We start from the raw sequence: 13,329 nt of genomic DNA, 5'->3' as shown, positions 1-13,329 counted from the left end.
CAGAATGTTTACCTGAGTGGTCACAAACAGTATAAACCCTTCTGCAAACAAGGTAAAAGGCCTAATGAAATGTCCAAGTAAACTCAGGAAAACTTAGTTTGGTATTTTAGAAAACATGAGATAAGCAGTAAACAAAACAATTTTGTCGGGAAGCCAAATGAAGAATGTGATGATAACTGCAGAATACATTTTTTCTTTTTGAAACTTATGTTTTTGAAAAGTGTTTACTTTTTAATCCTTTCAAGTGTAATGCTAAAAATTTTACTTAGGAAAGTATGCAGTAAACAAAATCAAAGTTAAGAACTTTCCCGCCAGTTTACAGCATCTCAATTAATTCACCCCCTACTGGCCCACCCCTCCATTGCATTAGTGAAATATCCACATAGTAACATTCCTGTTTGGTGGAAGTACTCCCTCAACCCCACCAATCCCTAGGAGAAGCTCTATCACCCTAACTATTTAAGAACTGCGTATGCAGTCCACCCAGATTTTATTTCCATTGGACAGTGTTGAGCTAAAGCTCCTGGGAAGGAACCGTGTTTGGGAGGGGAGCAAATTCTGGGTTGTCCCTCCCTGGGATTCACTTCAATAGGGTCCTCTTTTTTTTTTTTTTTAAACTAGAAATGCTTTAACTAGTACCACCAGTCTTGGTACTAGTTCTGGACTCTGTGGCTATTCAGAAGTCTAAGCAAGCCTTCTTCCAATGTCCAAAGACACCTAACATCCCCCGCCCCTCACTCCAGGCTTTCTTTTTCAAGGCTTTAGTTTCTTCCATATGGTCGTCTTTATAGTACAGTCTTAGGTCCCTTCAGCATATTTGGTCACTCCCCTCTCAATATGTTTCTCAGAGATGGGTCCAGAACTGGCCACAGCACTTCTGAGGTAGTATGACCATTATAGGATGGAACAGGGTAATTCCTTCCCATGTTCTAAATATTATTCTTCCACCAATATACCTAATATCAGGTAGGCTTTTTTGGCAGTTACATCATACTCTATATTGAGGCTGGTATAATTAAAACTCCAACTGTTCTCACAAACTGATTTTGGACTATTACATTCCCTTCCTTTCCTCTCCTCTCTCATTTCCAATTCTGAAGTTATATAATGGAGCTTTTTGATCCAGCTGAATAATTTACATCAAATTCCTCTTAAAATATCATTCAAGAACTTTTAGAATCCTAATTAGCAAAAGAAATTCTCCTTCTAAGCAAAGAACAACATACCATCAACATCCTCAACTGAGTTGTTATTAAGATATCGAAAAGAACAGAGCCAAGAAATTGAGCCCTGCAGCAGGCTCCTAGGGAGCACCTTCCAAGTTTGTAAAAACATAAGTTAAACTACTTATGAATTAATTGTAATATACCCTAGACCAAAATTCCCTGTCTTGACCACAGAGAATACAAGACTGTTAAACATTCTTCTAAGATGCAAATACAGTATGACAGCAGCAACCATTTTTTGAGCACCTACTACGTACTAAGGAATGAAAGCTCAAAGAAAGTTGAGGCTCAAAGAGTTTAAACAGTTTGCCCAAGTCATGCTGTGATATGGTGATTTATAAAAAGAAATATATATTTGGTCACAACATTTTCCTGGCACAGAGCTCCTAAAACCCTTGGAATTTCCCAAGTGATAAGACCCATAAAGGTGCCTTTTGCTATGTCAATGAGGTGAGCTGGAAGGCCCTTAGGTTACCTAGAGAGTAGAGAGAACCATAAGATTAGAGAGTTGGAACTTTCAGTCCCACCCACCACCCCCCAACTCCAGGGAGGGGAAAGGAACTAGAGATTGAGCTCAATCACCAATGGCCAATGACTTAATCAATCTGTCTCTGTCATGAAGCCTCCATTAAAACCCAAAAGGAAGGGATTCAGGGAGCATCTGGGTCGGTGAAGATGCAGGGTCAGTGGTGAGCTTGAAGAGGGCATGGAAGTTCCCTGTCCATTCCCCCATACCTTGCCCTATGCAGCTTTTCCATTTGGCTGTTCCTGAGTTATATCTCTTTATAATAAACAGGTACTCTAGTAAGTAAAATGTTTCTCTGACTTCTGTGAGACACTATAGCAAATTAATTGAACCTGAGGTCATGGGAACCTCTGATCTATAGCCCATTAGCCAGAAGCACAGGTGACAACTTGGATTAACGATTGATGCCTGAAGTGGGTGTAGGGTAACTCTTGTAGGACTGAGCCCTTAACCTGTGGGATCTGACACTATCTCCACACTGTCTGTGTCAGAATTAAGTTTAATTGTAGGACACCCTAGTGTCTGAGAATTGCTTCGTGGTATGGGAAAAACCTCCTCACACATTGGAACTAGGTGATCAGAACCCTTAGGGAGAACTGTTTGGTGGTGTGGAAAAACATACATTGGAATTGGTGTCAGAAATGTAAGTGCTCTGAGTAATTAACAAAGCTAGGATTTGGGTCCAGGATTAGAACATCATCACTGCATTATGCTGACATTTCCCAGAATGACTGATATTTTTTAATAGATTTTATGTATTTCTCATAGGCTTCTTCACTCATTAGTTCATCTAGTTCTGAAGGGTTACTGAGTGTCATCTTGATCAGCCAACCATCTTCATAACAAGATTTTGTTGACAAGTCCTGGATTTTCTGCTAGAGCTTCATTAATTTCAGTTACTTCTCCTGATAGAGGAGAATAGAGTTCACTAGCAGCTTTCACACTGTCCAAAGCACCAAATTCCTCGTTTGTTCAATTTTGTCCCAACTTCAGGCAGACTACAGTAAACAACATCTCCCAAAGCTTCCTGTGCAAAATTGCTGATTCCCACTGTTCCAACACCGTTTTCTGTTGTTACCCATTCATGTTTGTCTGTGAATCTATGACCCGACAGCAGAACGGGGCCGGCGCCCGCCCGCAGTCCCCAGGGCCGCGGCGGGCAGGGCGCGTTGGGCGCAGAGATGGCGCACAGCCTGCAGACCGCGGCCCGCACGCTCCGCGCCACTCGCAGCGCCACGTTCGCAGCCAGAATGACTGATTCACTCATTTATTCAACATGTACTAGATACCTATTATGTTCCAGGAATCACATTTGATGCTAAAGACTCAAAGATAAAAATCAAATAGTGCGTGTGTGTGTGTGTGTGTGTGTGTGTGTGTGTGTGTGTGTGTGTGTATGGCGGGGGGGAAGAGTGATACAGACAAAAGATAATAGAGGGATTAGCAGCATAACATGGGTTAATGCCAAATGTTACAGAAGCATATAGCTAAGGCATTTGATCTTCACCAAGATATTTTATCTTAAAATACAAGCAGTAAATAAACAGGTGGAAAAGAGGATGTGAGTGAGAAGGCATTTCATGTAGATAGACTAGTATATGAAAAAGGACACAGTCATAAGAGAGTATGTTTTGCTTGGGGAATTGCAAGTAAAGCAGGAGAGGGTATGTAAGTGGACATGTGCATGTGCAAGCACAGTGAGAAAGGGATCATCTCAGAGAGAGAAGGAAAAGAAAGGAGACTAACCATAATGCAAGGCTAGATTATTTATGGATGGCCCTGTCTGCCACATTATCATTAAGTCTAGCAATTTATTCAATAAAATAAACAAAACTGGTATGTTTTGTTCTTGTTTTAATTGTGGCTCCCAGTTAACATATCCCTTTTTATATCAAAATCTTCCCTATGAATAATATTAAATTCCCTGGTCTAATGGGGAAAATCTACCTTCTTTCTTTTAAAAACTGGTATTACATTTGTCTCCTATTCATCTAGACTACTTGATGGTTACCACTGCCAGAAAAACAGCAGATTACTAGAACGGTTCCTCTGCTTTCCTATTTCCTGGCTAGGGATCTTAAAGCTGTTTGCAAGGCTCTCATAGTTAACTGCCAAGTCAAAGTGGCTGCTATGGCTTCTAGGAGTAGTTTCTATACTTTTCCTTTCTTGAATCCTACTGTCAACTAGCAATTAACACACTTTGTTAGTTCCTCTGGATCAGAATGCACCTTCCCCTAGCACAGTGATTCTCAGAGTGTGGTACCTGGACCAGCAGCATTAGCATCACCTGATAACTGGTTAGAAATGCAAACTCTCAGGCCCCATTCCAGACCTACTCACCCAAGAACTCTGGGAGCAGTGCCTAACAATCTGATATACGCCAATGTTTGAGAGCCACTGTTTTAAACTAATCTTGTTTCTCATAACATCTTTCCTACCTCAATTCCCTAAAAGTTACATGTTGTTCACAATAAATCCAACAGAAGTGGACAGTTTGGGGAAAAGGATGGGGAAGTCAGACGAGAGGGATGTGGAAGGACACAATCAAAAATGATTTATGTGGGCTTCCCTGGTGGCGCAATGGTTAAGAATCTGCCTATTAATGCAGAGGACACGGGTTTGATCCCTGGTCTGAGAAGATCCCACATGCCGTGGAGCAACTAAGCCCGTGCACCACAACTACTGCACCTGTGCGCTAGAGCCCGCGAGCCACAACTACCGATGCCCACGCGCCTCAACTACTGAAGCCCGTGCGCCTAGAGCCCGCGCTCCGCAACAAGAGAAGCCACTGCAGTGAGAAGCCCGCGCACTGCAACGAAGAGCAGCCCCCGCTCACCGCAACTAGAGAAAGCCCACGCGCAGCAACAAAAACCCAACTCAGCCAAAAATAAATAAATTAATTAATTTTAAAAAATGATTTATGTGGTTTATGGATGATTTATGGAGTAAATTACAAGAGTTCACAATCATTAGTACTTGGAAGTTTTCAAAGAGCTCTTCTACTATTCATTGTTCTTTTCATGATTTTATTACCACTGTGAAAACTGGCATTTCGATTCACAATTTGTGACTGTTACAAGCAAATGCCTTGAGTTTAACTATCAATTTAGGTTATTCCATCTGTAACTGGACTGTGCTATAATCACTTAGCAGCTACACTTCCTAGGAATCAGTTTTAATGTTGATTGGTTTGGCTCATAAGTGATCACTATTTTTTCCCAATGCCCACGTGAGTAATGATTATCACAGTGTAATGACAATATATGTTTAACCATAGCTACTTTAGTAACTTTTACCTTTTTTTAGCCTGAGGGCTCACTCAGATCTCATTCAATGGACTCCACAAAAAGGATCTTCACAACACTTTTATTATACAGAGTCAACAAAGCATTTTAAACAAGGAAGTGGGTCAGAGAAGAGGCAAAAATAAGGATCCAAACAGTCTATAAGTCTCAATTTTATTATCTACCCATTGGGCCAGAAAGTATTTTGAAAAGGCAATATATTAATTTTAGAAAGAATCTTTTAAAGTTTTTCACTTTTTTTTTTAGTTGCTGTTGTCATTTGGTCCTAATTCCTCGCAAATTTTTTTTAAAGTCTTAAAATGAAATTTCTAAAATAATAAATTAATTAAAGTGAAATGAAATTTCTCAAGCTAAATTACAGAGAAGCTGACTGTCCAATTCAGCTCAAAACAACTATATATGCTTGAACCTATGAAATGACCTATAGAAACTAATTTTAACCATCTAAATAACTGCAAATTTACATTTCCCTTGTTTTTATTAATATCTGAAAGACATAAAGGAGCTTTATTTTACTGCCAGAATTCAAGACTGTCTTAGTACAATTTGGACAACACAAATATTAAGAAAGGAATTTGACAGTCCTTATAATGGCCAAATGTACAAAAGAGTATGAGAAAATTACTGTTGATATGAACTTTTAGATTCTTGGCATGAGTGTTTTACATCATTCAATGTCCCTTTTTGTTAATTTTGGGAAAAATAAATTTCCAAGAACACAAGGAGATGACTCAGAGTCACAATAAGAATTAGTATAATGATTAACTGTTTATAGATGATATTAATATGGCAATCTAATCACTTTTCATAATTAGCTTAAATCAGATTCTATTCAATATTTTTAAATAAACTAATAAATATTTTTAAAAATAGAAACATGCTACCCTGCAAGAATCACAACAGTTTTAAGCCTTAGAATAATCATTACACCAATAAACCTTGCTCATGCTGTGGGTCAATGGGCCTGAAAAGCACAGATTAATAAAACACAAGTAATTTCAATTTCTCCAAAAGTCTGGAAAAAGTATTATAAGAATTGTTACTTTACTTTTTCATTTATGAAATTCTAAAAGCCAACAACTGTTTTAGATTATTTATGAAGCCAACATAATCCTTAAGATATGATTTCAGATACCCAATTTTCATACCAAGTAGCTGAACAAAAAATGTCAAATCTCCAAATCTGTTTTTCCCTTTGCAAACCTGGTTCCTTATGGTACAAGTTGGTCAATTTTAAGTTCAAGCCATCTCAGCAGTTAAGAATCTTACTGGTTCCCACCCCCAAAAGATATCCATATGCTGCTATTCCTCTTCCTGAGAACTGTACATGAAAAAGTGAAATCACTTTAAGCTGGAAAGAGCATGAAAATCCTCAGGTTTTAATGTGGAATACAGGAAAGAACACAAAATTTGGAGTCAAGAGATATGGATTCAACGTGTGGCTATGAGACTCTCCAATTGAGTCGCTCTGGGAAAGTCGGTTAACTTCACTGAACCTCCAATTCCTCACATGTAAAATAGGAAAAATAAATATCTCACAGGGTTTTTCAAAGATTCAAATGAAACGATGGATGTGAACATGCTTTATAAATCGGAAAGTGCTATGTGTGCCACAGATGACACAGCAGTTAGTGGCACAGCTTGTCTTCCTGCCTGCCAGGTTCAGGCTATTCTCAACACAGCAACTGGAAGGATTGCTTTAAAATCTAGGTCAGATTACTATGTCACTCCTCTGCTCCAAACCTTCAGATGGCTCTTCATTTCTATCATGGTAAAAGCCCAAATCCTTACAATGACCAAGGCCTCACTAAATTTAACCCCTCCCTCCACCGTATCTCTCTGGCATCATCTTCTACTACTCTCCCCCTTGCTCACTTTAGTCCAACCACACTGACCCACTTGCTTTTCCTTGAACATGCAAGGCACACTTCCATCCTGGCACCTTAGTACTGGCTGTTCCCTCTGTCTGGAATGCTCTTCCTCCATATATCCATATGGCTATTTATCACCTTTAAGCCTTGGTTCAAATGTCTACTTTATAGTGATCACTATTTAAAACTACAACTCCAACAACCACTCTCACACTTGTAAAACCATTTACGCTACTATATTTTATCCCTTTGTTCTATTATTTCACTTATTATGTTTATTGTCTGTATGTCCCTGTAGGTACAGAGACCTGTTTTGTTCAAGGACAATGCTTAACCCATAGAAGGCATTCTTTTTTTTTTTTAATAACAAATAAATGAATTTTATGTAACATTCTGCCTCATGCCAGGAGAAAAAATCCAGATCTTTATTTTAGGGAAACTAACCCACAACTCAAGAACAGCAGGTAGTAAACTCATTATTATACCATCTCCAGATCCAGGAACAGGAAATTATGTTAATTTTCATTGCAACTGAGGCTATAGACAGGGAGTTCCCAAGGGAGTTCTCCAAATCTTAAAAAAGCTATTTTTCTCTGTTTACTGAATGGTTCACAGATGATTTTTGCAGACTTGCAGTAAATGGGGGTAATTTACTAGAAACAGAAATTTGACTGAAGGAAGAAATAGATCAATAGTTGACATGTTTTTTTTTTTTAAATCCTCTAAATAGCAGTTCTCAGAACCAGGGATTACCAGACCCTGAGGAGAAACACATACTTTTTACAGTGGCAGTTTGCCAAGTGAGCCAACAAGAGCAAGAAATCAACCTGAGATTCTTTCATCCATTCAGTGAACAATTATAAAGCAAGCACTTTTCTAACAGGCAATGATCAGTCTTGGAATCCAGCCACTATACTCGAGGAAGGCCAAGCAGCTTGTGGAGAGGCCCAAATGAAGAAAAACCGAGACCCTCTAGCCAATAGCCCTGGCTCAGGTCCCAGCTCAGGCCAGCACCAACCTGCTGGCCTGATGAGTGAGCCAGCTCGAAAGTAGGTCCTCCACCCTGAGCCAACCCCGTTGACACTCCATGGAGCAAAGAAGCACTGTTTCTACTGAGATGTTGAATTTCCCAAACTGCAGATGTTTCAGCAAAGTAACTGACATTGTTTTAAGCCTTTACGTTTTGGGGTGGTTTGCTACACAGCAATAAATAACCAATACACTATAGTTATTAAATTGCTGAAGTCAATGAGTCAATGTTTAATACAAAAAGTTTGTGTGCAAACAACTCTTTGGTATCCTCTCACTTGAGAAAGGCACACTCTACTCATTCTCAATGTCAAAAAGATGCCTATAAATTTGAGTGCAATCTCTTCTATTATATTCCCACCAATCCCATCAACCCATAAAATATATATTTTCTCCTTTCACATCCAATCTTAAGCTTTAGGAAAATGGGTAAAGTTATTGGATAGAGTCCTAACTCCTCTATCTGTAAATATCAACTTTTTCCCTGCATGGATCGCTGTTGTTCTATTAATGATTAACACAAGGGCTCCAAAGGCAGACTGTGAATCCTAGCTCTGCCAAATGTTAGATGTGACTTCAGTTTCCTCATCTGTAAAATGGAGATAATAACACTTACCTTAGAGTTCAAGGAGGAATTAATTTATATAAAGTGCTTAGACTAGTACTTGGTGCAGAGCAAATGTTTGATAAATAAAAGCTCAACACAACAAAACACACAAAAACTGCTACCTTTACCAACCAAGCACAGGTGGTATCAACATACAGCCAAACTCAGATTATTTTGAAACTGTCTTCACTTTTTTATTCATCTTCTTTTTTCCAATGGTCTTATTTCCATTTATCTCTCATTTTCAAATTCACATTACACAAAAAAAAAAGGGGGGGGAGAAGGAAAAATGAAAGCAAGTAATGCGGTTTTATTGAGAATTCCAGTAAAAGAGTTGAGATAGAAAGGCATACAGCGTATCTGTGATTCCCCAATATTAGCTCCTCAGAGCTCATGGATTGTGACAAACTGCCTGGGAACATAAGACATCAGTGCCCGCTTATGTTCACAACACACAGACACCATGAAGTCTAGATGCAGAGCACACACAGTTCATGCTATACTAGCCATAACTCTGTTAAAAACAATCTGTAGAATAACCCTTAAAATATGTTTCAAATGCTTACTGAAATGACAGAACAGGTCAAATCTGGAGAAAATAAGACATTAAAGGCAAACTGCCTAGAAGCGATAAATAATTACATATATATTTTGAAAAATCAAAAGTTTCAAAGTTATCTTACACTACCTTAATATCAGGCTAGACCTTCACTTATTACAAAGTAAAGCTGTGTATTCCTCTATTATTTATGTTTTGCACAGCTCAGTACTGAAAATGGTGTTTGAGAAAGCTATTTCAGACAAACCATCCACTAGTCCTTGTTTTATGTTAAAGATCTGTAGTCTAAAGAAAATATCAAAGTAACCAACTTAAACTCTGACAGTTTTCTCATCTGCCCGAGTCTCTCACTGATGTCCTCTCACAAGACAGAAGCAGCAGAAGTTACCACATTATCTCCTTTTATCTTTGAAAGTGACATAGTGACTTATTCAAGGTAAAGAAGGAAGTTAGCAAAGGATGTGCGTTTCTCATTTCAACTGCCTTTCCCTTCACTGTAACAAATCAAGTCTGAGGGGGAAGTAGCCAAGTGATATATGATAAAGCCACTGTGATACTCCTAAGCCTCCCTATATATAACTCACGAAAGCCAAAACTAAAGAAAATCATCAACAGAATTTTCCATGCCCTCAAAACTCAGCTCTTCACTACTGATAGGCTCTAAGCCATTTTTTTAAAGGATGAAATCCACAGGGGCTAGAAGAAAAGAGAACCAATTACTTTGCGCAGATACTTTTTTGAAGAACATGAGTAAATTAGACTATTTGGGAAAAGAACTGCCCTTAACTCTGCTACCTCTCTGCAATCCCAGATTCAATAACACCTAGTATTTAGATGTATTTCTTCAGTTTATGTGTCACTTTGATAAATGTGGAAAGTACTTTTAGCCAAAAACTTGAATTAGATTTCATTTAAAAACGTGGCTGAACAAAACCATGTATACTTGGTGGTTTGAAGTCTGACATTTAAGTTATACAGTAACTTTTAACTTACAGCCAATAGTGATATCATAGAGCAAAGTGTGCTCAGCAATTGAATAAGGAAAAAAAATTGAAGCCAGATTTGGGGACAGGCTCATCTCAGGATAAAAAGCTAAAATTCTTCCTATAAAAATAATGAAAAGCTGACAAACTTGGAGAATATTGGAATTAGAGACATTTTATTTCTAACCACTTCCAGGCCACTCAAATTCAATACCATATTCTCTGTGGTTACCTTTCCCCTATAACATAGTCTCATAAGAAAACCACAGAGTAGCTGGTCCTTAAGTAGTACAATTTGCCCTTCCTCATCCAAGTCTGATGTCTCAAACTGTAAAGATTCTGGTTCTTGTGAGGGGACAGCACCCAACCAGAACAAACAAGGGAAAAGTATTATCAATTTCAAACACTGGTTAATTTTTTTTAACACCTAATATATTTAAAACCACCTCGGGATGTTGCCTTATTATTTTAAGAAAAGGAGAATGGTTATAGTGACTCTTTAAATAGTAGAAAGGGAAAAACGTAACATAGGAATCTACATACTGAAGTCCTATGTGCCAGGAAGAAGTTCCTCTCACAGGGTTCTGTTATGATTCCTGTTCTGTCCAAAACACAGGTCCATAAATTTCCTCAATTATATAATACAAACCTATGACTATACAAGCGTCTGTCTAGAGATTTAATAAAATTTCTCTTATATGTATTATCTTCTAATTTAATGGATAAGTGCTCTTACAATTACCATAGGGGTCAATGTATAGAAAGAAATATAAAAATATACACAGTAGTTTTCAACCCTGGACATACCTCAGGATCACCTAAAGAAAAACACTTTGTTTAAAAATAAATGGTTTAAGGACTTCTCTGGTGGCACAGTGGTTAAGAATCCACCTGCCAATGCAGGGGACATGGGTTTGATCCCTGGTCCGGGAAGATCCCACATGCCACGGAGCAACTAAGCCCATGAGCTGCAACTACTAAGCCCATGCGCCACAACTACTGAGCCCATGCGCCGCAACTACTGAGCCCATGCGCCGCAACTACTGAGCCCATGTGCCACAACTACTGAAGCCCGTGCACCTAGAGCCATGCTCCACAACGAGAAGCCACCGCAATGAGAACCTGCGCACCACAATGAAGAGTAGCCCCCACTCGCCGCAACTAGAGAAAGCCCGCGCACAGCAACGAGGACCCAGTGCAGCCAAAAATAAAATAAATGAATAAATAAATTTTTTAAATAAAAATAAATGATTTAGACCCATCTCACTAGATTCCATAGGTTTGGGGTAGGGCTCAGTTAGCTCTCTTTTTAAGATTTCGTAGTGATTATGTACAGGAAAGGTTGAAAACCACTATGAGAGAATTTACCAAAAAGTCATCCAAACTGTTAAGGAGAAAAGGAAAATTAGCAAAACATCAGACAAACTTATATGATAAAAACTGTAGCCCTACCATTACTCAACAGTCAACAAAACTCAGAACATAACAAAGCTGATAGACAACAAATTGCAAGTAGCATTTAGACTGATGTTTTCCCAACTAGCTCTTTATCACCCTGTTTTATGAAGAAGGAATTATTTTTAACACAGTTTGTTGCTGGTTAAACTTTATGTTGATAACAGAATCTTTCAGAAATTCTTTTCTTTCTATCAAAATTAATCTATTTTCCCTTTTTCTTCCCTTATTTCCCCCTCATTTCTTAAATAAATTCAGCTTCCCTCCACGAAGAAATATTTTTACCAGTGTCTAAAATGAACACTGCTCATTTCTCCTACCTCACTGTATTTCCTTGATCTGTACAAGTCTGAGATTTACATCAATCCTTGGGGCCTGGGAGCAAGTTAAACTTACCTAATGTGAAAATAGTGATGAATTGCAAACTTAAAACAACAACAAAACTTAAAAATCAAACAGAAGCACAGCATAGAGAAGTAATGAAAAACCATGCCTTTGGTATGAACAACATCAGGTATGAACTTTGACCACTGCATTAGGAAGTACGAACCCAAGAGGAGGAAATTTCTAAAGATTAAGTCCTCTCCCTAACAAAGAAAATATCTTTCTCAACCTCATAAAATTTAAATGTAATAACCATTTATACTGTACCCTATCCAATTTCAACGTCTGTTAGAAGGTTTAGTGTCTGAAAAATGACTAGAAGAAACTACATTTATAGTGCAGAAAGTAGTAGTAACGAGATAAAGAGAACAGCTATGAAAATTAAGTTATCTTGGAAAATGTACAATCAGAAAAACATAAAGAAAATGGAACCAGTCATACAGAGTGAAGTAAGTCAGAAAGAGAAAAGCAAATATATATTAACGCATATATGTGGAATCTAGAAAAATGGTACAGATGAACTGGTTTGCAAGGCAGAAACAGAGACACAGATGTAGAGAACAAACGTATGGACACCAAGGGGGGAAAGCAGAGGGGTGGGGTGGGGTGGGGGAGGTGTGATGAATTGGAAGATTGGGATTGACATATACACACTAATATGTATAAAACAAATAACGAATAAGAACCTGCTGTACAAAAAAGTAAATTAAATTAAATTAAAAAAAAAAGAAAATGGAACCAGTCGTAAGAGGCCCAGGACTCGAAGAAAAATTTTTTTTCCATTTTTATTCATTTAAGAGGGGGGACCTGTTTTCCATTTCTGTATTATACCTTGGTTACTGTCATGTGTCATAAACTTCCCTTGGAATGTCCTTCTCTCCTTCTCTCCTTATAAATCTTTAATTCTACTCTCCTCTGTGAAGTCTTTCCTTATAATAACTCTCTCCATTTATCTCCCTCTTCTCAGTACAACACTCACAACATACACCACATTACTTGGTGCTCACTATGACATTTCCTTGCACTAGTCACTGTTTCATGCTGTTCTCCTTTAGAGTGAACATGATGGCCTATGTGATCTGAACACAGCCTACACTTTCAGCCCAATTGTTTACCATTCCCCACCATACATTCTATGCTCATTAACATTCAATCATTCATTCATTTAATCACTCAACCATCATCCAACAAATATTTATCAAGTAGCTACAACACGTCAAGCTCAATCTAAAAGCAAGGTAAGCTCTAGCCATCTGTGACTGCTTCTTACTGTGGGTAAAAGCCATCTTCTTTCACCTCTCTAAGCATTTGTTCAGAATATTGCCTCTGCCTGGAATGCCCTTCCCTCTCTGTCACCATGATAAAAACCTTCTTTGCAATTCAG

The 13,329-nt window shown here is 38.3% G+C and overlaps 1 pseudogene; it reads right to left on the bottom strand.

Annotated features, from left to right (window-relative positions):
- Positions 1–2,459: 2,459 nt before the first annotated feature.
- On the bottom strand, positions 2,460–3,019 carry LOC103091574 (glycine cleavage system H protein, mitochondrial pseudogene; annotated as a pseudogene).
- Positions 3,020–13,329: the final 10,310 nt, after the last annotated feature.

The sequence above is a fragment of the Lipotes vexillifer genome, unplaced genomic scaffold (genome assembly GCF_000442215.2).
Source record: "Lipotes vexillifer unplaced genomic scaffold, Lipotes_vexillifer_v1.1 scaffold1312, whole genome shotgun sequence".
Lineage (NCBI taxonomy): Eukaryota > Metazoa > Chordata > Mammalia > Artiodactyla > Lipotidae > Lipotes > Lipotes vexillifer.
This window is presented reverse-complemented; position numbering and strand designations above follow the sequence as displayed.